We start from the raw sequence: 25,512 nt of genomic DNA, 5'->3' as shown, positions 1-25,512 counted from the left end.
TGTAAAAGTAGGACTGAGGACAGTCTTAGCATCAGCCTCTCTTCAAAGATATTCCATTCTACTCCACATGCCGCCACAGCGTCCCAAACAGAAGCAAATTCTGTTACATAATCAGGCATGGGTCTCTAAATGAGAATAAGCCCAAAAGGGTGTGGTATAGTACCAAATCTAATGTATGACTTTAAGAAGCACGGGAGGGGCGGGTGGGCGGAGATCCCTACACTGCAGTGGCGCCAAGATCCTCCTCTAACCTTCAGCGAGACCTACGAGGAAGATTTCTGCAATCAGGGCGGTGAGTGGAACAGATGCCCTGGGTTGGGGCAGGCTAGAAGGGGCTGAGGCCACCAGGGGGCGCGCGAGGGCCAGGGGGAGCTTGTACAGGGCGGGAACCCGGTACGGGGCGGGCAGGGAGGAGCGCTGGGCCACTCTGGTTGGCTGCGACCCGCTCGCTGTCCGGCCCATTTTAAACTTGGTCGGGCAGGGCGACTTCCCTTTTTCCGCAGCGGCGCGCTCCTGGTAAGTAGTGCTCGTCTTGCTGGATGCGAGGTCCCGCCACGTGGCTTCGGATCCCCACGGTGCTAGCCCGGCGCACGGGTCCCTACCGGGGGCCGATCTTTCGGTGTGGGCTCGGTCAGGCGCAGTCCAGGTTCGTCTTCTCCAGGGTGGAGGCGTAGAGTCAGGTCGGCCCCAGGTCCTTGGCACACTCGGGGCTCCCGGCTGCCCAGCAGTCTGGCGACGGAAACATCGCCTATTTAGGAAGTGAATGAGATCAGGGACCAAGAGTAGAGCAGGATAATTCCGGAGTTCGCAAAGAACAGAGGTACAAGTGCCCTTCAAATGCCAGTTTGCACAGTTTTTTTTTTAAACGCTTGAGGATGCTTCCGAAAGCCGGTGTCTGCAAGTCGGGCGGGGCGCTCTGGACCCACGCTGGCTGGCTTTATGCCGCCCAGTCTTCCTCTGATACAAGCCGGGTCTGCCTGGGTTTTGAGATCTGGGAGAAAGTCTGGGCCGCTGTGTTCACGCTTGTACAAGGCATGAGACACCTAACTTTTGTGTCCCATGGTATGGAAATAGAAACACTTTGTTTCCCCGGAGAGTTCCTAAGACCGGACTTAGGCCCGCCTGCCCGCTACCGCTTTAACGTTTGTGAAGATCTAGGTTTAGACGTGAGGGAAGGAAGGAAGGCTACACTTGGTTTTCTGTTGGGAGGCGATCTTTGTTGGATGGGTTCTCACGGTGGCCCGGAGAATCTTTCTGCCCCGGTACCCTAAGTGCTGGAATTTATGGATACAGCGGTACGGGGAACAACTATGCCCGGTGAAGCCCATTTTAGAGGGGAAATCTTGTGGGCTCTCACAAACAACTATCCGGTGTTCCTTGTGCTGCAGCAAAGGGACCTGCCGTGGTAGTTTTGTTTCCTTTAGGGTTCCATTGAGCCTTTCTGTTTCACACAAGCCTGAGAGCCTGGAGTGAGGGGCAGCAGGAGCGACGGTCTAAGGGCTATGGACACAAGTTCTAGGACTGTGGTTTCTCACCTCCCTGTTAAGCTTCAGCTGCTTTCTGATTTTGAAATCGATGAAAGTGCTTCAACTTTTGCCGAGAAAAATACTAGAGCTAGTCATTTTGTTTCTAAATTTGATAAATTATGTGATTATGTTGCGGATTAAGCTGGAACAATGGCACAGGGAGTAAAATCGCCTCCCCACTGTCAGAAATGTAACGATCACAGAATTATACAGGAGTGCTGTTCCGGGGCAGGACTTCTATCTCAAAGGCAGCTAGGAGCTCCAAGAAAGGTTGTGTGCACGCCTGTGTTTAAGGGGGGAAAACAATACTGCCTGGTACTTGAAACATTGTTGACCTTTTTTTTTTTTAAGCAGTTGCTGTGGTGCCACGCCCGGGATATTAATGAACACAAGGTATGAGTTAAATGAAAAAGATTGACTTGTCCCGGCATAATTCCAGGAACAGAATTCTTGGCCAAGGATGAGAACTCTAACCTGATTAAATACGCTGCTCTGATGGGTTAAAGGATTTACCTGAGGCCAACTTAATAGGACTTAATGCAGCCACACCACCTCTGTAGTTAAGGGGAGGGAGGAAGAATGGCGGGATGGCTTTGCGTTTGAAACTGGGACTATTACTAATTGTCTCTGTTCATTTTCTCATACAGCTCCGATGCTTGAGATGAGCTGGTGCAACTTGGAGAAGGAAAGGTATGCAATTGTAGGTGGAATTTGGGTTTTCAGTTTCTTTGTCCCCTTCATAGTGGGAGCATGAATTTGAGACAGTCTCATGCACTATAGAAAGTTTATTTTTAATTTATAAAATTTTTCTTATCTTGCCTACATGGGCTTGCAGTGCCCATGGATACCAGAAGAGGGCATCAGATACTCCTGAAACTGGCGTTTCAGTTGTGAGCTACTATGTGGGTGCTGGGAATTGAGACTAGGTTCTCTAGAAGAGCAGCCAGCTAGGGCTTTTGACTGCTGGACAGTCTCTAGCCCTAGACTTTGGCAACTCAGAATTGTGTCCTCAGGAGAGTGGGGTGTTTGGGATCCATTTGGTGTCTTGGCTCAGTGCCAGCCCTGTCAGTCTTAGTTGGCTGTAGTGGAGGTGACCGGACCAGCTTTGTGGTTCTCCACTGCCCGGGTAGATGCCCTCTAGAGAAAAGAAGTTGGACGTGAGCTGTAAAGCGCTGGCTCTCCCAGACACGACTGCAGTAAGTTGCGGCCGCCGTGGCTCCTGTGGGTCTGTTGGTGTGTGGTGGGGTGGTCACAGTCAGTGCTTATCTCAACATTCCTCCACCCAACTGGCAGGCACTGTTAGGAGGCAACCCGGGCCTTACAACTGACTAGTTTCCGGCTCTGGCATCATGACCAGAAGCAAATCCCAATTTTACTGACTTCAGTACCGAGAAGTGCAATGCTGTTACTATAGAACAAGTCTGGCCCAGTGGAAGAGTATAAAACAGCTTACTTAGTAGGCCCACAAACTAGCCAACTCCAGTGCAGGGATCTGGCTCTCCCCCTCAGCCACGGTTCTCATAATATATGTTCTTTGTTTCTAGGTTTTTCTTCTAGGGAAAAGTCATGGGCTTTTCCTGATGGTGAGTACACCTGGCTCTTTCCTTCAGATGCCAGCCTAACCTGCCTTGGCCCCTCATCAACCCTGCTCAATTAGAAAAACATTGTCCCCCTTATGCAATGTAGCTCTCATGGCTGCCTGAACTTAACCTGGGCAGATAGTTGTTAGTAGACCCAAACTTTTTCAGAACCCCTATTTCTCCCTAAATGACCAACTGTTACTGGCCGGGGACCGCCATAAACTCAGCCTGATTGCATCAGGTGGAGGCCTGACCGGGGCTTCTGTTTTTGCCCATAAAAGAAAAAAGCAAAAACTTATCCACCCATAAGGAAGAAATCTGCTCTAAACCTTCGAAGTCCCTGGAAAACCTAACCTCTCCCTAGCTGCTCTGCTCTGGTGGCAGCCCTACAGCTGGTTTCCAATAAAGTTTTCCTGTCTGGAATGGTCTTGTTCTGTGGTTTCATTACGCCAACATATAAGTTCCAGGGGATGCCTTTTTCTGCACCCCCACACACATGCTTGAGGTGCATATACATAAAGGCAAAACACACAAACATGAGATAGTTAATGTGCATAACTTTTGTCTGCATATATTACTAGTATCTTCAGAGGGTGTCAGGAGAGCCAAATCTGTCTTTTGGAAGAACAGTCAGTGCTATCTGCTGAGCCATCTCCAACCCCACTGGAAGGTCTTTAAAATTACTAGATTGGCAGATACGTGTCTTGAGGTAGAGAGAACTATATATATGAGTGCCACACACCCATTTGGCCATGTACAGTGGGGTTGGTTAGCCAACATCTATGAACTTGCCAAAAGGGATTTTGGGTCAAAGATTTGGTTTGCCACAATAGCTTGAGATGGTTTATCAACAGATAACTGAATAGTACAGTAATTAGAGGGAATGAAAGCCCAGCAAGAAGACCACAGGGAAATCACAATTAGATTTCATGTCAGCTGGGGCTTGTTTGCCTCTGAGCTCCCTAACAGTGAAGAGCCAGCTTTTGAAAGTGGCTGTGATGGTGCAGCCTCATTTCAAAGCAGAAGGGAGCAGCCAATCTACACTCCAGGCTTCCCAAGAGTGGGGGGTACTTTTCCGGTAATCTCAGCGCTGGATAAAGGAGTTTCTAGGTAAAGTGAGGATGGCTGCCTTTGGCTCCAGAGAGGGCAGGCATTGTGCTCAGCTGGATGTCAAGCTGAAGGCAAGCTAAAACATGGGATTGAACAGCAACCGCCGGGTGTGCTTGAAGAGTTTGCTTTTATTCAGATTGCCTTTGCAGGATTTACCTTGTATTTATAATCTGAAGAGCTCTGAGCCCAGTATTCTGTGATACAGTTGTGGTTTATCAAAGCCCATAGAACCAATGTTAGACAGCTTCCTGACAGAGCTCACTGTAACTGCAAGGAGCCAAAAGTCCCTCCACCACTGACATCTGCATCCCCAGGACAAAGAGATCAAACTCAGAAATGTTTGGTGTGTGTCCCCCTGATTTGTTTCTGGGAACAGAATGAAGCATGACACCATTAACACTGAACAGGACCTCTAGAGGAGTACCCACTGTACACGGGTCATCAACCTACCATGAACATGTGACAATTCAATACTTGAAACGTGACTGGCATATTTGCTGTGTACTATGTTTTATGAACCAGATGTGGGGAATATGGAAACTAAAAGATTTCAATTTTACAGTGATTGTCATTGGATTGAATGAAACATTTTGGAATCATGCAAATATGACTTGAATTGTATTTCTGTTGAACAATACTGGTCTAATACACAAAGCAAACAATAAGTAGTGGCCCACAGTGTTAAAGCGACGTTGCTGGTCCACCACACAGAACCTCAAGGAAGGGTAAATTAGCACTTGAGATAAAGGATTTGCAGGGAAGCAGCTATCTTCCCAGGGTAGAATTTGAGAGGCAAGGGAAGCCAGTTCTGCTTGGCACAAATCATTTCATGCAATTGTAGTCCTGGAGATGTTAAATAAAAGACTTAAGTATATTTGTTAAGCAATCTTTTGTCCTCGCCCAGTCTGCATAAACACTTGTGTGCTTGTTAGGAAAATCAAGAGCCAACATTTAATGCATGATGCCGCTTGAAAGTACAAGCTTCCCTAGTGAAAAACAGATGCAGACTCATTCTGGTTCCTTCATTTACTCGTGTGTGTGTGTGTGTGTGTGTGTGTGTGTGTGTGTGTGTGTGTGTGTGTGTAGTAATGTAGTCTTCCAGGCATTTTTACAGAAGGAGGGAAATCGGGGGAGGTGGTCTTTTTTCTTCTTTCTTTCTTTCTTTCTTTTTTCTCTTTCTTTCAAGACCTTATGTTAAGCAAAATGCTTCACAAAATTCTCTTTCCCTCATTTTCACTTAACTACTCCAAAAAGCAGTCTTGTGAAGATTCCCTTCTGTAGTTTTCTTGCTACTAATGACATCTTACTTTCTTCAGTAAGATGGTAGGAATTAAACCCCAGGGCTCAGGCATGCTATTCCAACCCCGCATGGTGGCGCATCTCTAATCCCAGCACTTGAACTCTATGAGTTCAAGGCCACAGGTCTACAGAGTGAGTTCCAGGACAGCCAGGACTACAACAGAGAAACCCTGTCCTGAACCACTGCCCCTTCCTGCAAAGTGATTTCCCATGGAGTTACACTCCCAGCCTGTCATTCTGCTAACAGTGAGAGGATTCTTCCTTTGGTTTTCACACTTTATTAAACAGGGGCTCTTAACTGGGGAAACACTTGGTAATATTTGGAGGCATTTGATTTTCATCACTGGATGAGGGATGAGCATCTAGTGGGTAGTGACCATAGATGTTACAAGATATCCTACCTGGGAAGCCCCTCCCTACAACAAAGGACACTCTGACCTGAGATGTCCATAGTGCAGAAGTTGATAAATGCAGTTTTAGAAAATGTTGCTCCCCTTGGGTAGGGTGTTGGTGGTGCACGCCTTTAATCCCAGCACTCGGGAGGCAGAGGCAGGTGGATCTCTGTGAGTTCGAGGCCAGCCTGGTCTACAGAGTGAGTTCCAGGACAGCCTCAAAAATAATACAGAGAAACCCTGTCTCAAAAAAAAAAAAAAAAAAAAAGAGAGAGAGAGAGAGAAGAGAATGTTGCTCCCCACCCACCTGCCTAGGCACTAATGTTACAGGTTACTCCTGCCACACAGAGAGGTTCCCTAAAATATGAATCCTAAGGGGGCTTTATTGCTAGCCCTATTGCTTTCTCTTCCAGATGATCTCATATTGTATAACACATAAAACTGTAATTAATCACTATTTCAAGCCTAGAGAGATACAGGGTTTTTTTTTCTAGTTTCCTCAAAAAGCTAGATTTTTTTTTTTTTTTTTTTTTTTTTTTTTGGTTTTTCGAGACAGGGTTTCTCTGTGGCTTTGGAGGCTGTTCTGGAACTAGCTCTTGTAGACCAGGCTGGCCTCGAACTCACAGAGATCTGCCTGCCTCTGCCTCCCAAGAGCTGGGATTAAAGGTGCGCGCCACCAATGCCCGGCAAAAAGCTAGAATTAATTAGTGTTGATTAAATGGTAAGTAATCAAAAATGCCCCATAGTCACTGCAAACTACATGGCTTCTCACTCAGAGTTGGTCTTAGCTTGACAAAGTGAGGTTTGCTCATATTCACTACCAGACTGTTAGGAACAGACAAAAGAAACCTAGCCTAAGTACCACCATTTTGTTCCAGACTCCATTTCAATCATAAGGTGAAGTTCAAGTTCCTAGGCCCTAGGGGAGCTGGGGACTTTCTAATATCTGATCAGCTTCCTCATTAAATAATAATAACCTGCAAAATAACTTGTTCTTCAATTGTTCCTTACAAACAGTAGATGTTTCTAATGACAAAGAACAAGTAAATTCGACTGGTTGTACGTTTGACATAGATGAACCACATAAGGAAAGTCCCTAGTCCCTGAATTTTGATTGTTGGGAAGTTGTGTAATTTGGCACAGGTGGTTGTGGGTTTGTGCTTACACACTTGCTGAAACGAACACGCGTGGACACAGTCGGCTCCTGAGTGTGTGACATTGTCCCTGGCCTGTCAGTTTCTTTCCCTTTCCCTCATTTTCCTGCTGTCCAGTTCAGTGCTGTCTTGCTTTGTGTGGACTCTGCTTAGGTTATTTCGGATTCTCAGACCCTAACAAGACCACAAAACCTCTGGCTTAGCCCAAGGTTTGTAAACTAGGTGAAGACTGTTTTTGTCTCCAGCAAATAGCATCACTTCACGAGGGACACTTAACCAGAGAGCACATCAGCCAAGAGGAACAGCAAACTCTTACCCAAATAGCCACGACTAAACCTCAGTGACTGTGCCCTATGTCTGGCTAGAACATGGGCCAGACTGCTCTGATTAAATTTAGCTCCCAAATAATAATAAGCTATGAGAACCCTGAGTTCCCCTCCCCCTGATAAAGCAGGGTCTCGTAGCCTCATGGGTCATTGAGATCCAGTGTAGCAGAGGCTGACCTTCAATTTCTGGTCTTCCTGCCTCTGCTTCCCAAGAACTGGGATCACAGGCTTACGGCACCACACCCAATTTTTATTTTACTTACTTCTATTGAGACAAGGCCACTCCATGTACCTCTGGGTGTCCTGGAACTCACAGAGATCCACCTGCCTCTGCCTCCCTAAAGGCATGTGCCACGGCTCACCCAGCTTTTAAGTAGGGCCGGGGGTTGAACCCAGGGTTCCATGCAAGGCAAGGCAAGTACTCTGCCAACTGAGCTACATCCCCAGCCCTGACACTGAAGTTTTTTTTTCTTATCCTGGCAGAATTAAAACCAGTCCCTCGAAGGAGCTGACAGGAAGATCTTTCTGACTTCTGTTAATGGGTCCTTCAAGTTTTCCCCCTTGACCCTCAGGATAATAACCAGGAAGATAGCCAGAGGCAGGGTGATGTCGTTGGCAGAAAATGACACATTTGCTCTCAGCGGTAGCAAAGACACAAGAGGTACACAAAACGGTTGGAAACGCTGTGTGGGTTCTGGGTCCAGGGCTGCCCAGACCACTAAGGAGTGCTGCCTCCCCCTCAGGTGGGGGTGTCCATGTGCCTTCCCAGATGCCTTTGTCACACCGGCCTTCTTAGTCTTACTCTTTCTCGCATAAAAGAGATAGAGCGGGGCTGGAGAGATGGCTCAGAGGTTAAGAGCACCGACTGCTCTTCTAGAGGTCCTGAGTTCAATTCCCAGCAACCACATGGTGGCTCACAACCATCCATAATAAGTTCTGGTGCCCTCTGCTGACATGTAGGCAGACATGGAGGCAGGATGTTGTATTCTTAATAAATAAATCTTTAAAAAAAGAGAGAGATAGAGCGTGTGCCCAGAGGTCACAAACAGTATGGAGAGGAAAACCAGCATGCTGAACTGCTGCGGCCTCAGGGCCAGCATGACCAGGATGAAGTGAACGAGGTCCATGGGGTAGTGAGCACTGCACACCATTCACAGCCCCTCGCTCTGCTTCCGGAATGTTCTCCTGGAGAAGCTGAGTCACAGTGAGGTCAAAGGACCAGAGGCCTACAGGGCAGCCATGCAGGGGGAGAATAAGCATGAAGAAGTGTCAGAGCCCGGTAAGATTGTGGGTTTGGTGCGAACCAGCATCGTTGCATTCCGTAAACAGAGATTTCTGCGCCTGGCTTGGGTTTCCTTATCTGTGAGAGGGAGGTGTTTCAAACAATAGCCACTGGAGGGTTCCAAGAAATCACAAAGTGTGGCATACTGCCTGCTTGGTGGGTTCTGTCAGGGTCTGAGGTGGTAGCATTGTTAGTTATTGGTGGTGGCATTTTCAGACTGGGTCCCACTATGTAACCAGGAAGGGACCTCAAACTCACAATCCTGCCTCGGCCTCCCAAGTACTACAACTAATAGTTCTGAAGCACCGGCCCACCTTTAAAATGCTTGTTTACCAACACCAGGACACAGGGGCTGCAATACCCACGCCTGACCAGCAATTGTTTTTCAAAGAATAAAATGGCTTCTGCACAGAAATTTCTTTTTGCTTCTCCTTCGTAAATAGGGCCATCAGATGCCCTGTGACTTCACCTTGCACGGGTTTCTCTGTGTCCCCATGCACAACAAGGCCTGTATATCAGAGAGAGCAGTGTGTCTTGCTCTCCCCTGAGACAGGAGGAGGACCGGGCTTCTCTTTTCCCAAATTTTAACCGTTTATAAAGGAGATTACATTCCCCACCCTTCCCCAAGACAGGGTTTCTCTGTGTAACAGCTCTTGCTGGCCTCGAGCTCACTGAGATCTGCCTGCTTCTGCCTCCCAAATTCAGGGACTAAAGGCGTGCGCCACCAGCACCCAGCAAGAGACTGGACTTCAGAAGCAACCTGGGGACCTGATGTTCAGTCATCCAACAGGGTCGGAGCCACCAGCTGCACTGTTGCTGCTGCTGTCTCTGAACGGCTACAGCTCTTCTAGGGGTTCTGGTCCCTTCCCCTTTGGAGACCATCATTCAGCTCTTGCCGCCCTGATTGGTTTCCCAGACTTTCTGGATTCTTCCCCGACACTCAACATTGTCTCTGCAGAGGCTTCCAATCTGCCTCTTTCCCAACTGCCGGACTTAGCTCTAGACTCAAAAATGACGTGGTAATAATGCCCCATGTTTCCGTTGTCTGCCTTTGCAGACCCTTGCTCAAGCTGGAGTTCCTAGGCTGGGCTGCCCTAGTCACGTTGCTATGGCATCCACCACGGGCTCTGACGTTTTCCTACCCCTTCGGGCTGTCCTGATTACACCACACGGCCTCTAGGTCCCTCCAGGCTTGTTGGGCAAGGGCAACACCCCATGCTGGACTGTGGCCCAGAGCTCCATCTCCCTGCCCTGGCTGTCAGCAAGAAGCACTCACAAAGACAGAAAGAATTTGTAAGATGCTGCAGCAGTACAATGTGAAGTGTGAGCTAATTATACACTGCGAATTAGTTCTAAATTAAGGGCGCAGAGTTACAGTTCTTAGACTTTAAAAAGGGAAGCCACTTGTGCTGGTTTTCTTTTCTTTTTTGTCAATTTGACATAAACTGCAGTCATCTGAGAAAATGGAGCCTCAGCTGAGGAACTGCCTCCATCAGACTGGCCTTTGAATCTGTGGGGCAATTTCCTGACTGACTGATGTGGGGGTCCTTGCCAGGCAGGTGGTCCTGAGTCATATAAGGCAGAGCGATGAGAACAAGCCAGTAAGCAGCACCCTCCATGGCGTCTGTTCAAGTTCCTGCCTCCAGCTTCCTGCCTCCAGCTTCCTGCACTGGCGTCCTTCAGTAATGGACTGTAAGCTGTCAGGTGAAATGAACCCTTCCCCCTCTAAGCTGTTTTTAGTCATGGTCTTGGTTTTTTTGTTTTGTTTTGTTTTGGTTTTTGGTTTTTGTTTTTTTTGAGACAGGGTTTCTCTGTGGCTTTGGAGGCTGTCCTGGAACTCGCTTGGTAGTCCAGGCTGGTCTCAAACTCACAGAGATCCGCTTGCCTTTAGTCACGGTCTTGACTGCAGCAATAGAAAGCAAGTTAGTAGACCACTGCTAAGTAACAAGCTGGATCTGCCATAGTTCTGTGAGTTGATTTCTTGTGGAGTGGGAACATTTATTGAATAAATGCCTAAGATGGGTCCTTCGCTGCTCCCAGTAAGGAGACCACTCCCCCTGGCTACCAGGTTTGACCATAGCAAACATACTAACAGAGGCCTGTATGTCCCTCTGGACAGCGGTTTTTTTTTTTTTAATTCTATAGTTCTGAGACTACACCATCAACCAACACCAAGGTTATCTGTAACCCTAACAGGAAGAAATGTAAATGGTGCTTGATAGTATTGGGTGGGTAGGAGTCGGGAAGCCTCGACGCCATTGCTAAGCCCTGTGGTCCCCAGGTCTCGCTGCCCACCTCACGCTTCACCCCATATCACAGCACTCATGGAAACACTAAAATATAGCTGTGACAATGGTGACCAAGATGAGAGCTGACTATAGTTTTGAAAATGCTACTCTGGCCACATTGCCTATGGAAGTTACCTCAAGACCTCCCTGCTGGGGAAGTACCCTTGTCATTGTCCTTCCTGCAGATCAGCAAACAGTAACTAAGGGGCCTTGCTAATGTCGTTGAACAACCAGGTTCTAGTAACATCCCCCAAGAGAATCAAGACAGCTCTGGAATCCTCATCTGAGATACAATAAGTGAGAAAGTATCCTTACCTCCGAGAAAGGGAGGAGAGAGGGAGGAGGAGAGAGAGAGAGAGACAGACAGACAGACAGACAGACAGAGACAGAGAGAGACAGAGACAGAAAGAGACAGAGAGAGCGAGAGAGAGAGGGAGAGAGAGAGAGAGAGAGAGAGAGAGAGAGAGAGAGAGAGAGAGAGAGAGAGGGAGAGAGAGAGAGAACACCAGCCAAGTGCTGGAGTACAGAGGGCAGGTGCTGCTTCCAGACTTTGCGGATATATGTGAGCATTTCCTCCTCATCAGTTAAACCCACTCAACCCTGGAGCACAGGAGTCACTGGGAATGCCCCCCCTGCCCCATTTTCAACTAAATACTTATAATGTATTATGAATTACATAACTCTTTCCTGGCAGTCTTCTCTCAGCTCGTGTGATGAAAGGGTAGAAATACTGAAAAATAAAAAATAAATAAATAAAATGGCTTGGCATTGGTGGCGCACGCCCTTAATCTCAGCACTCAGGAGGCAGAGGCAGGCAGATCTCTGTGAGTTCAAGGCCAGCCTGGTCTACCGAGAAGTTCCAGGACAGCCTCCAAAACAATGCAGAGAAACCCTTTGTCGGAGAAAAAAAAAAGAGAGAGAGAGAAAGGAAAGGGTAGAAATGGACCTTTAATAAAAGATAATTCACCTATCAGGCACCTCACTCAAAATACTTGAGGTCAGAGATTTCTGGATGGAAGAACTGGTTTGCTGTTGTTTCAGACAGGGTCTCTGAGTAACCCTGACTGTTCTGGATCTTGCCATATTAAGCAGACTGACTTTGTACTCACACGCACACATACAAAAGCCTGCCTTTGGGCTGGGCGGTGGTGGCGCACGCCTTTAATCTCAGCACTCCGGAGGGAGGCAGAGGCAGGCGGATCTCTGTGAGTTCGAGACCAAGCCTGGTCTACCGAGCGAGTTCCAGGACAGCCTCCAAAACAATACAGAGAAACCCTGTCTCGAAAAGCAAAAAAAAAAAAAAAAAAAAAAAAAAAGCCTGCCTTTGCCCCCCAAGTGCTAGGATTAAAGGTGTGCGCCACCACAGAAGCATACTTTCCTTCTCCTGCACATATGTTACATTAGAGGAAAGAGACTCCAGTCTTGCCCATTTATAGCCTCTTGAAGCAACCTGCAAAACTCATTTCTTCTCTTACAATGTTCCTAAGCTTTGGCAGAGCAAGGGGTTCCTGAAATCCAAAACAGAATTCAATAGCCATCGTCTCAGACCCTGGTCCTACCCCACCAAGGCCCTAGAGATGATGTGATGCTCTGAGACCCAAAAAGGCAGAGACTTTGCTTCAGTTCAGTCCCTGAAAATGTGGTACCCAGGGGAGGTCTGTGCAAAGGAACCGGGAACTTGGTTTTTGACTCACATCTTCCAGTTGCTGCCATGTGTCCCATTCCCCTCGTTTCTGAATGACAGAGACTGGTCTGGGCTTTGAACAAGATGACTTTAAATTTGGGAGCTGTTGAATTTGGCAAAGCTAGGAATCTGTAGGTCTAATGACAAGAGCCACAGAGTTGCTAATTGATTTCTGTCACCATCATCATTGTTCTACAATGACCTTTTAGGGTTGTCAGCATCAAAGGATCAGCGTTTAGTTATAAACACCCTAAGAAAAACAGGTATGCTCTTACTATGAGGTATGAATGGCATGGTGTGAGGACAAAGCATAGATAACAACTGTGTAAGGATGAGAAGGTTGCAGACTCATGGTTAGCCCCGCCCGCATCTCTGGGAGAGGGACTGCCCCGACTTCTCCTCCTACTTCATCTCTGTTCTACAGAGAAGGGGTTCAGTGAAAACATAGCTTTCCCGTAGATACAGTCTGTACCACACACAGGCAGGACTCTCAGGAAATAACTGTAGCATTTCCACCTCCCCGAATCTTCAAGCTTTCACTTTTCAAACTAGTCTTCACCTCACTGTTCACTGTCTCCATGACATGAGTCTAGTTTATCCTTGGGAGATCTCTAGCTGTGCCTTTCTAGAGGGAGGCTTCCCTAGCCCCCAAGACCAGGGGGCTCTCAAGCTGCCTGCCCTCCCCTATTTTGATCCCCTATCCGTCCTATTTGTAATTATTTATTTATTGCCTCACACTGAGGCTATCACACCATGGGACTATGGCAGTTCTTGACACATAAGTTCTCAGTGAATGATGCTGAAGATATATACAGTGGCCTAATGGGAGGGACCAATGCTTCTAAGATTTCTTATCAATACCACGTGCTCCAGAACCCCATGCCCCACGTGACCCACTGCTCACCAATTCTTGCCAGGATCACACCTGAGAAGAGCAAGACAATGGAGACAATGGAGATGTAAGAGTCAGGCTGCTCAGGGTCCTGATGGCCATCAAACAGGACTGCGCTATTGGTCCAGTGGATAGGAGAGCGGTCGGGGAAGATGGGTTGGTTGAGGTTTCTTCCAAAGGTGTAAACATGAACCTGGTCATCTTTTAGCATCTCATGATTTGAAGAGGAATTCTTTCTTAAAGGGAGGGAGAAGGTAGCCATATCAAAAGGACTTCCTGGAGCAAAGACGGAAAACACACAGAGTGTTAGGCTACCTACATGGAGCCAACTGGAAATGATCCCCATGGTGACCAAGCCGTACTGCTTCCGGAGCCAGGTAAAGAGAATTGTTCCCATTAGGCCAGACACAGCTGAGAGGCCCTTGAGGATGCTGAGGAGGGAGCCTCCAATGCCCTGGGTGTAGGCATAGCCTGTGGTAATGCAGTCAAAGCCCAGAACAGTCACGTAGAGGAAAGCCTGCCAGGAGGACAGTCTGTCGGCAGAGCGTTTCCCCTCCCTCCAGGAACGCGTGGAGCAGCCCACGGGGGTTTTGCAGGCAGTGGAGAAGCCCTTTGGCTGTGGCCTGTTGTTCTTCAAGACTAGAATTGTGGCTCTTTGGTTTTTCCACAGTTCTGGGTTTGTTGATGAATTTGTCCATGGTTTCCCAAAACTCCGCTTCACCTAAAATAAAATCCAGTGAGCTTAAACTCAATACACAGTCCTCTCCCTCAGTTTTTCATCCCAGATCCGCTGCTTCCGTGTTGGACAGTTCCTATGGATATGGGACTTGCTGCAGGTGCTGGGATATTAATAAGATGAACACGTCCATCTTCTTGGCCTGTAGTGGGACAATCCTGAGGAACACCATACATGGCGTCTCTGAAGGCCCCTGGTTCTCTCTACAATCATATACTCATAACACTCCCTCTATCAGCTTTTCTCCCTGCCCTCTCCTGTTCCACTTCCTGTCCTCCACCCTGTTTCCTGGGTCACATTCTAAACAGATTTCTTTTCACCCTAGAGTCTTGTCTCAAGATGTGCTCGGGAGAGAACTAAGCTAAGACACAGGGCAGAAATGGAAGGTGAAGGCTGGTTCAGGGAGTGGACAGACAAAATGTCACATGCTTGAAATGTGAGGATGAGCTCCCGGAAGTTAGTGTGGGTGCTTACTTTCCAAAGAAGTGGATACTTGAGGAGATGGATTAGAAATATAAAATTATTTTAGAGGTATTCAGCACAATGAAGACAAGTCCTGCAAAGGTCTAGAGGAGTAGGGCTCTGAAGGAACAGGAGGGGCAGAGGGAACAAATCACAGGACAAGAGGTGGGAGCTTTTCCATCATACAATAGAACTTACTGTCAGGCAGCTAGAAACAATGATAGTAAAATACGGCTAACACTGACTGTAGCCTTACTGTATGGGAGGAGATAAAACTAGGCTTTTTGAATAGACTACACTACTTAATTCTCACAGTATTCTGTGAAATTAGTTCTGTAATTGTTCTTCCTTTGCAGAGGCAGAGAATATGAAATAAAGTGCCCCTGAAAGCTCACACAGGCCACACACAGTAGATGAGAAGGACATGTCCACTTTCATATGCATCCATGCATCCATGCATCCATCCATGCATCCATCCATCATCTAACTATGCAACTCTACATATTTATCTCTCCAAATACATGCATTTTGTTCATGAATTTGGCCTAGACGCCTTTATCTCAAAAAATAGCTTGAGAAAAATGAGTACTAATCATAAACAATGAAGAGAACTGAGTTAACCAGGCAGATGGGTGACAATGTCAACAGGTGAAGAGGGCTCTTACCTGAGGAGAGTGGGGTCATGTCTACAGACATCTCTGCCTCTGTTCATCCCCACATACTCAGATCATTTCTAATTATAAGCAAACCCTGCGGGAACATGCTATATCGCCTTGATCAAAGGGTAGCCCATACTCCTTGACACATTTGCCTCTCTTAAGTTTAGGACCTTTGGGGAAGGTGTTCATGAGCAAGATGGGAAGGAGCAATTTGTCTCCTGAGATGGTGGGATAGGCTGTGCAGGTTGTATCCTGCAATCCCACGGGGGTGCTACTTACACTGGACCATCTCTGAATGGAGTCCCTGAAGTTATACGCAATCCATTTAGCTGTACAAGGTAACCCTCCCTGTCTGTCACCGCCAATGTGGTCAAGCCATGTGAACTTGATGACCATTGGCATAGCTGTCGCCCTCTTGTTTATCTCTGTCTTTAGGTACACTTGCAGACAAAATATTAAGATTGTGGTCAGGCACTCGGTCTGGAAAGAAGAAATGAAACACTAACATAGAAGGAGCAGTAAGAACAAGGACTCCCTCTGAGTTTGCCTTACCTTGGATGTGCATAGCTCCTGATGCCTCTCTAGGAAGCACCCTGCTCTGTGCTGCTCGGGTTTTACAGCCAACTGGGGGACTAGTTGATAAACCCTGGACAGAAATAGAAACTCTACAAGAAGTGAAACCAAGTTCCATACAAGAATGAAACCACAACCAATCACATGAGATGCCCATGTCATACCTGGCCCACATAAAGGGGCACAAATATACTGATAACCTGGGCCAGCCTCCTCACTGCATTCATTCCTGCAAGAGAGAGGAGGAGACACTGAGACACAGCGGATGGGTGCCTCCTTCCTCCTGGTGAACGTGACACCGTGACGCCACGTGTTCGCTGGGCTTGACCGTCAACCCAATGTCAGTGATAGGGACAGCAGGTTTGTCTGCAAATTAGCAATGGCCTTTTCAACCTGGAAAACAACTGCAAGACTAGCTATAGTGGAACGTGAGTGATTAGATTAGTAACCTGACTAGGTTACCCATGGTCTTTACGATGCTAATGATATTAATGGCCACTAATTAATAACCAGCACAGTGGTGTGGGAAGGGGGGTAGTGGAAGGATAGAGGAGAATGGGTTGAATTCTTTTGGGGGGCGTCTTTGAGACAGGGTTTCTCTGTGTAACAGTTCTGGCTGTCCTGGAACTCACTTTGTAGACTAGACTGACCTTGAATTCACTGAGATCTGCCTGCCTCTGCCTTCTAAGTGCTGGGACTAAAGGCATGCACTACTACTGCTGCCTGAATTCTTACTTTAGGGTAGGCATACAGTCCCAAGGCATAACCTACACTCATCTCCATTAACCCTCACAATCCTCCTTCCGTGTTGCAAGTTAGAAAACCGAGGCAAACAGAAGGGGAAATTCTTTTCTCAGGATTGCAGAGAAGGAACATTATGGATCTGAGACTCAAAGTCCAATCAGTCTGACTCCAAAGCTTATGGATTCTGCCACTATTGAAGAAAATATTCACAAGCTCACCTTCAAACTTGTAATATACTTGAGCCAAAATCTGCTTTGCCTTGAAGTCTTTTAAAATGAGTTAACAGAGAACAGGAAGGTTTTCTTGACCCCAAGACAAAAGGACACACTGACGTATCACCACGCTTTTATCCGCATGGTTCTTATTCTGGGTGACACTATTGAAGCCAATGGATGTGATTTCAAAGAAAACATGATGATAAGTGCTTCTACCCTGCAAGGCGTGTATTTTAGGCTCCTTAATAGCTTCCTTTATCTTGGCCATCAACACTCAGGCAGTGCAACTGCTCAAGTATAGGGTACCATGAGATCTTCGGCTCTAAGTGGGCAATTAGCACAGTCTGCAGCAGGAGCGGTGCACGCTTTGTAACGGGAGAGAAGGACAAGCTGTCAGGGCATTCCGCTGCACTCCCTTACCAGGAAGCTAATTTCTGCATCCACTATCAGCGGTAACCGATAGTCACACTTGGGATAGTTTGTGTGTGTGTGTGTGAGGGGGTGTGGAAGGTTGTCACAGGTGAGGATTTAGAAATCTTTTCATTCAGTTGCTACTGTCTAGGTCTAAAATGGCTCCAGACCATCTGTATGAGGAGCTGCCCACCCCTGCCCCCCATCAACCTGTGCATTAGGTGAGAACAGCGATGGTCATTTCTTTTTAAAGATTTATTTATTTATTATGTATACAGCGTTCTGTTTGCATGTCTGCCTGCAGGCCAGAAAAGGGCACCAGATCTCATTATAGATGGTTGTGAGCCACCATGTGGTTGCTGGGAATTGAACTCAGGACCCCAGGAAGAGCAGTCAGCGTTCTTAACCTCTGAGCCATCTCTCCAGCCCAACGACGGTCATTTCTTTTTTTTTTTTTTTTTTTTTTTTTTGGTTTTTCGAGACAGGGTTTCTCTGTAGCTTTGGAGGCTGTCCTGGAACTCACTTTGTAGACCAGGCTGGCCTCGAACTCACAGAGATCCGCCTGCCTCTGCCTCCCGAGTGCTGGGATTAAAGGCGTGCGCCACCAACGCCCGGCCACGACGGTCATTTCTTAAGGGTTCTTCTATGCAGATTCATGCTAAGCACTCACAAAATCCGGCTTTCATGAAATCCCTCCTTCCTCAAAGTGAGCTCAGAGAGAATGAACGTGTAGTATGTGGACATGCACGCATATATGTGTGCGTGTGCACCTGCGTGCGCACCCCGTGCCACGGGCAAGGAAAGTCGCATTCAGAGAGGTTAAGTAACTTGCCCTAGTACATGCAGCTGGTAAGAGAGACAGCAGGTTTCATCTGCATTCAATCCCAGATCTGGTTGGTTTCAAATTCCCTTTCTTCTACAGGCTAGGATACTGCCTCTCCCGGAGCCCTGAGTGGCTTGTCACTTCTACTTCTCTGCCCATCAGAGGGCCGGTGAGGGTGGCACTGCTCACCAGCCAGCTGGCCTCTGTTGTCCCCCGTGAGGCTTACAATCCATTCCCGCTGAATGGTGATAGTCAGTGCAGTGCCAGCCAGGTTGGCCACAGCCGCTAGGGTAATCACCACTGCATAGCAGAACACCTACCAGAGGAGGGAAGAAGAGGTTGGAAGGAGGCCAAGAACAGACCTCCTGGCCCAGGGTAGAACACAGTTATTTATCTGTCAGCTTGAGGCACATATAAAGGAACCCAGTGACCTTTGACAGGAAACGGCTCTGTGTTAAGTCTAAGCCAAATGCACTTTCTTCCTCTCACCCCGTCAGCATCAGCTGCAATGCTAATTTGTACCTTGCAGACAGACGCTGCTGATCTACTTCCACACTCTCTGTGGGGTTTGGGCTCCAGTTCGGAAATTGGGGGCCAAGAGGGCGCTAGATAGAGAGCACCTCCCCGCAGACACTTGGGTGCCTTGGTGACATGCACTCTGAGATGCACGTGTGAGAGGGGACACACTCACAGTGAGCCAGCCATGCCACATTTGCTCCATCTCCCTCCTGTAGGAGAACACCAGCATCAGGACCACACAGCAGGCAGTGACGGAGGCATTCTGAATGAAGAGCGAGGCCTGAGCAACTGCAAATGGAAAAGCCCCCGGGGCCCGGCATTTACTGTCGGTTTTAAGAGGCAGTCACAGCCACAGCACACCTAAGGTAGAGCCTTTGTGTCTGACCAGGCTCATCGTTTCCATCTGCGTTCCCAGGCTTAGGTAGGACTCCAAGGCAAACTCCACAATCACCAAGGCCTTTGCAACATAATAAAACAAACAACCAACCAGGCAAAACCCACCGAACTCTGCAAGTGGAGGAGAGCAAGAAAGACAACAAAAACAAAGGCAAAGCCAACAACACAGAGCCAGCCACCTCTAAGCCAAACACGGCTGTAAAGAGAAGATCGTGTCCATATAGCTCTATCAGGAACACAGGCATAGGGAAGTGCCACATCCCATCTCCCTGCAAGACAGAAAAGGCAAAGCCTTAATGGCAGAGAAAGGTGGAGGAAAGATACATTTGTCCCAAAGGACACACCAACTTTAAAAACAGAGTGTCAAAGCGTACTTTTATGGAGAGTAACTATGACTTTATCTTAAGGACCTTTAGTGGTTTTTTTTCTTATCAAAAGAAGAAAAGAGCTAATGAGAACACATGGAGCACTTAGAAGAGCAGGAAATCACCTCCACAAGGACACCCCAAGAGCATCTGGTCCAGGAGACTTCTCCTGAGACCTGGATTAACCGGTGCTCACCAGCATCGTCATCCCCACCAGCAGCTGCAGCTGAAGTCAGGGACAATCAGTTAGCACCCTCCATGCATCTGAGAAGAGGCAGCTCTAAGCTTTCTAAAAGGAAAAGCCAGTATCGTAGGCTTGTTTCTTAAACAGACTACCCAGCACATAGTCCAAGACAGCCAGTCAGAGAAGGCAAGGAAAACACTGCCGATGAAATCCACACTAAGTAACAACAGAGACAGACCCAAGGAGACTGCACATATCTAGGTCATCAGCCACAGGCTGAAAATAATGGTTATTCCATCAAAAGCAGTGCCAACCCTGACAATCTGAGCAGGGAGTCGGAAAGCATTATAAACAAACAAACAAACAAATCTTCTAGAGCTGATAATAGAACAATGGAAGCTAAAATTGAAAACTCAGTTGTTAGCAGATAGGTATGTTGATACACACTTGTAACCCTTGCTCTTAGGAGGCAGAGGCAGAAGGATGGGGAGGTAGTAGATTAGCTACGACTAAAGTCAGTTAAACAGCTGATATGTCTGCGGAAGCAGCTTAGAATGAGGCACGGAAAGCTAAAATGATGAGATGAGAGAAGAACCAGAGATACACAACAAGCCCTGTAGAAATAAAACAGAGTACATAGCAGACTTAAGTAGAACATTAGTTACCGTTAGGTCTCAAACCCGGGACAAATGCCTGAGATGCCCACTAACATATCAAAGCAGACCCGTGTTCTCCCAGCATCCCTCAGTCCCTGCCTGTTACAGGGTCCTCGTGGCTAGCACACCCTGCCCCCTAGCAAGGTATGAACTCTCCAGCCCAGGGGCTGGGCTGCTCTGCCTCCAGCTGCTCTTCCCTATACAATTCATCCATTTTGGCAATGCCAGTCTTTTTTACCCCTTACCCTCCTGGCCTCTTGGTGTCCTGGCTCTCTCCTCCCCCCTCCTTCATCTCACACGGCCGGACTTAGGGTCATATTCACGCCAATCTCTCCCAGGTGTCTCTGCCTCTGGCTGTGCTCTCCTTCATATCTACAATAAACCTTCTCCTCCACTAGACCTAGGCGAGGTGATGTCCTACCTTTTTATTTATTCATTCAGGTACCTGAAGAACTAGTGCCTGAATCTTAGGCTTAAAGAGCCATCTCATAGTAAAGACGAACTACGTTCATTCCTGTTTATGGTTAAACCTCTGTTTCTCAAGGATTGGGCTATGCACCACCTATAACCTTAACTAGAAATGGTTCTGTACTGTATGTCCCAGGAATGACAATCATGTGTTTGTTTCAAAAAGTTATTTATAAACATCTTGCAACCCCACCTTTGTTTCAAAAGATTAGGTGACCACCTATGACTATCTTGTTATGACTACCTTGTTATGCCCACTTTGCAACCATGTCTTTGTCTCAGGAGGTCATTAGGACTAACTTGTTATGATGTTCTGCTCTGGTAACCCTATCTTGCCTGCCAAATCCCCATTTGGAAACCCACTACTCCTGAGCTATAAAAGTTTTGTCTTCCTCGAATCCAACACTTGTGTACCCCACCTTAGGGGAAGGCAGCCTGTACAAACAAATAAAAAAAAGCTTGCTTTAATTAATTGCTACTTTTAATTAATTTTGGATGATGAGTTGGGTCAATGATCTTTCTCCTTCTATCTTTGGGATTAGCATAATAACCAGTAAAGGCTAACTAACTGTGCCAGTTAAAGGCTTGGATTGACAAATTGGACTTTATAATTATATTCTGTTCAAAGACAAGTATTTCTAAAAAAAAAAAAAAGAAAAGACAAATAAAAGGATAAGTAATGACACAGCATGCAAATATTATCCCAAAGAAATACACATCACTAAATTCACATCGGACAAAGCCTACTCCATAGTCAAAAGCTTTACCTGAAACAAAGGGAATTGCTTTATACTAATTAAAGTTGAATTCATTAGAAAGCTAGACAAATTCCAGCTTTCCTTGTATCTATGAACAAGGGTTCAAATACCTGACACAAGAATGTACCAAGTTAAAGTGAGAAACGACAATCATTGGAGGTGTTGTTAAGTCCCTATCTACCTCTTCCTAATTGATATAATAAAAAATAAATATGTATTAAATGTGTATATTGTGTGTCTGTGTGTGGTCAGTCTAAAAGTCGCATCATGAACACTGCAACAAATTCAGAAGACACACCATTTAAAGCACATGCAGCATGTTGTGAAATTAGTCATATGCTCTCCATGTTCCCTGATCTTACAGGAATTAAGATAGAAACCACTACTCACAGAAGTCAGGAAAACTCTCATAGGCCTATAAGTTAGTTTCTAACAAGCCCATAGGTCAAGCCAATAATAAATAATAAAAAATTCTAGCAAACTATATTAGAACTTGTCACATTCATGGTTAGAGAAAATTGTGATCTTCCATGTTTCTATTTGAAAGTCGTGTCTCCTTGTTCTGAGTGATACTGGAAATAATCAGCTATGCCCCTTTTCTCGAGTGCAGAGAAAAGAAAGCAAAGCCGGATGCTGCACTCTCTGCTTCAAAGGAAATGGCTCACGGATAACTTTAGTAGCCTCAACCAGCCCAGCCTGGGGAGGTAGGACAGGAACCTTCAGGGGATATTATCCCTGGACAAAATCAGAGAGCGTGAAGGAGATGAGCTAGGAACAGTACTGGGGTGCACCTAGCTCTTGGGGTTCGGAGCACAGTGGTGCAAAGGTCTGGGGAAGAGAGAAAGCCAAAGAGAGTCCGGAGGTTAAGGTGTGGAGAGCAGACTATGCATGGTGAGCAATTGGTGCGGTGCTCGCTGGGCAAGCCCCTCACCCCGGAGGCCAGGGCCGGAGGGTTGCCACGAGGAAGACAGGGAGAAAGACAAAAGGAAAGAGAGAAGGGAGCAGCGAGTCTCCGTCTTGGATGAGACCGGTGGTCCCCTAACTCATCCCCTCTTCGTCTCAACACATTATTGGTCTCTCTTCGTCGCTGCAGCCGGGGTGGTAAAAAACCAGGTCACAGAACTCTGCACGGAGCCCCTAACATTCGCGTCTTACTAAGAGGAAACCCCAAGTCCTTACAATAGCTCCAGACAGCCCGTCTCTGACTCCCCTCATCTTTCCCTGCATTGCCCCCTTGGACGACTCCCCGGCCACGGGGACCTCACTCGTGCCTTTCCACTTGCTGCCCCCTCCGTCTGGAATATTCTTCCTCGGCCTCTAACTTCTTTCCTCTCCTTACCTAAAACCCCTCTTCCCAGGACGTCATTTCCACCCACCCAATCTGAAAAGAGTAGCTGGACCTGGGCAGAGTGGCACGGGTCTATAGTTCTGACTACTTGGGAGCCCAAGGCAGAAGAGACATTGGAGTCTACCAGTTTGAGACCAGCCTGAGCAACAAGGACTCCTGACCCAAGAAAGAAGGAAAGAACATGGGAAGGAAAGGGAACGGAAACTAGTTTCTAGACCAATACCAACCAGTGGGACTTTCTGGAATGGTGGGAATGTAGCCTCCCTGACTGGCTGCTGAGAACAGGAAATGAGGTGGTGTGACCTTTCCATTTTAACATTACTGACTTGCCACGGAGCTCATGGGGTGTAAAGAGAAGCTTTTTCTTGCTAGCCGCTTTGGTTTATCCCCCGCCAGCCGCCTGGGGTCTGCCGCATTGTAGTCCCCAAATAAACACACAGGAGGCTATATTAGTTATGAAGCTGTTGGCCTTTTCTTGTTTCTTACTGGCTAGCTCTGACTTAAGTAATTACCCCATAATTGTTAATCTAAGTATTTCTCTTACCGGAGAATATTTCCGGGCTTCCTACCCCATGGCGGTTACATGTCGACTTCTTGTGTTTCTCTTTCCCAGAATCCTCCTGGACTCCTAGTCCCACCTATCTAGATTCCTATTGGCTCAACAGTGCTTTATTAACAAATGTACAGGACTTCCCCCATCAATGGGGGGTCAGAGGACAATGGAGTCAGTTTTGTCCTTAGACTTTTATGTGGGTTCCAGAGACCCAACTCAGGTTGTCAGGCTTATACGTCAAGTGCCTTAGCATCACCAGGAGACCTCACAGCCTCATTCTTTTCTCTCTCTCATTTCTTCTTCTTCTTTTTTCCTGAGACAGGGTTTCTCTGTGTAGCTCTGGCTGTCCCGGAACTCTGCAGACCAGGCTGGCTGTCAAAATCAGAGACCCACCTGACTCTGCCTCCCGAGTGCTGGGATTAAAGGCGTGCGCCACCACTGTGAATTTTTCCTTTTAACAGATTGAAATACAGTCACGGACATTTAGCAACATCTATGTTCTAACTGCAGCACCTACACACTTGCCCATATCCTTTGTTAGTATTCCCTACCATCTGTCACTAATATACTACATAGTTCTAAATATACTATACTGTACTACACTACACTATGCCATGTAATTTCATTCTGTGTCTTATTTATCATTTTCTCTTCCTGCCGGAAGGTAAACTCCATAAGGAAAAAGTTCACAGCCAAGTTCTCAGCACTTAGGGCAGTTTCTGAGGAGGACTTGTTTAGTGCATAAACAGACTAGGACGGAACCTGTGTGTTCTGTGCTGACCTAAGACTGCTCTCGGCTCGTCTCCTACTTGGCTGTTCTGACAATCTTCTGGTCCCTGGCTGTGATGTACCCCTCCTTTCTAGTTTCTCCATGATGAACTCACTGTCTGAACTTGAACACACTACTCTGACCTCCTGGGCTTGACTCATCAGAGACCCTTGCAACCAGCCTCAGTTTACCAAGTTTCTTTCTTTTTTTTAAAAGATTTTATTTATTTATTCATTTATTATGAATACAGCATCCTGCCTCCATGTATGTCTGCACACCAGAAGAGGGCACCAGATCTCATTATGGATGGTTGTGAGCCACCATGTGGTTGCTGGGAATTGAACTCAGGACCTCTGGAAGAGCAGTTGATGCTCTTAACCTCTGAGCCATCTCTCCAGCCCCCAAGTTTCTTACATGTAACCCAGACAACGAATGGAGTCCTGTCAGCGACTGCTTTTCTGTGCTGCCTGCAGAGAAGAGTGCCCAGGTGTGGACCAGGGCAAGCCTGAGGCGAACCCCACACACTAGGTCATCAGACAAAGGCCATCTACACACTCCGTATTACTCGCCTCTCCTGCACTCTCCCAAGATCCACAGCCACGCCTCCTCTCCTGAGGGTTCTGTGTATCATCCCAACTCCCATATTGCACCTTTTGTCAAAGAAAGTCAAGGGAAGGGGACATTGGGAAGCTCTAGAAAAGTCTAGTTGTGACTCTTGTTATGGTCAATAGATAGAGTTCAGATGGGGTTGGAGAGCTGGCTCAGCTGTTAAGAGCCCTGGCTGCTCTTGCAGAGGACTTAGGTCCCAGCCCTCACACGGCAGCTCACAACTGTCTGCAGTTTCAGTTCCAGAGAATCTAACATTCTCTTCTGGTCTCCAAGGACTTCCACACATGCTGTGCCCATGAACACACACACACACACACACACACACACACACACACACACACACACACACTAGTCTAATATGAGTCCAGGTGTGGAGTTTCTAGCTGTAAGCTCACTTGGGCCAGGGGAGATTAGGATGGTTTTGGAAGCTTTCGGTTTTCTCTTTCTTCTTTAAAGAAATGACTCAGATTTAGTTAGGGCTTTGTGTAGCAGCCAGGAACATCCTTCTTGCATGCATGAAGGCGCACACTCCCACCTATTATAGTGCCTTCACTTAAAGGAGCCTTGACCCACTGTGGCTAACGATGAGACAAGAAATAGTTGCCACTCTGAATGAGCTGATTGACAGCCTTTAATTAAGAGTTCACTGTCTACTGAAATGGATAGCCAACGAAAGTGACACAAAGGAAGTTTTTGTGGGGAGTCGGAGTTTCAATTTCATTAGGTTCAAG

General features: G+C 47.1%; 1 long non-coding RNA gene and 1 other non-coding gene across 5 annotated transcripts; both read left to right on the top strand.

The window, feature by feature from the left end:
* Positions 1-438: 438 nt before the first annotated feature.
* Positions 439-3,529, top strand: LOC110339852. Of its 4 annotated transcripts, none has more exons than XR_002381800.2 (3): positions 439-516; positions 1,881-1,919; positions 2,174-3,529. It is a non-coding gene; the product is annotated as an uncharacterized LOC110339852 (long non-coding RNA). The 4 variants fall into 4 exon arrangements; XR_002381801.2 differs by having other exon boundaries at positions 448-516; positions 1,878-1,919; XR_002381802.2 differs by lacking the exon at positions 439-516 and adding an exon at positions 518-646.
* LOC121137363 lies at positions 1,978-2,048 on the top strand. Its single transcript, XR_005874617.1, has one exon. It is a non-coding gene; the product is annotated as a small nucleolar RNA SNORD93 (small nucleolar RNA).
* Positions 3,530-25,512: the final 21,983 nt, after the last annotated feature.

Source organism: Mesocricetus auratus, unplaced genomic scaffold, assembly GCF_017639785.1.
Source record: "Mesocricetus auratus isolate SY011 unplaced genomic scaffold, BCM_Maur_2.0 Super-Scaffold_100676, whole genome shotgun sequence".
Lineage (NCBI taxonomy): Eukaryota > Metazoa > Chordata > Mammalia > Rodentia > Cricetidae > Mesocricetus > Mesocricetus auratus.
This window is presented reverse-complemented; position numbering and strand designations above follow the sequence as displayed.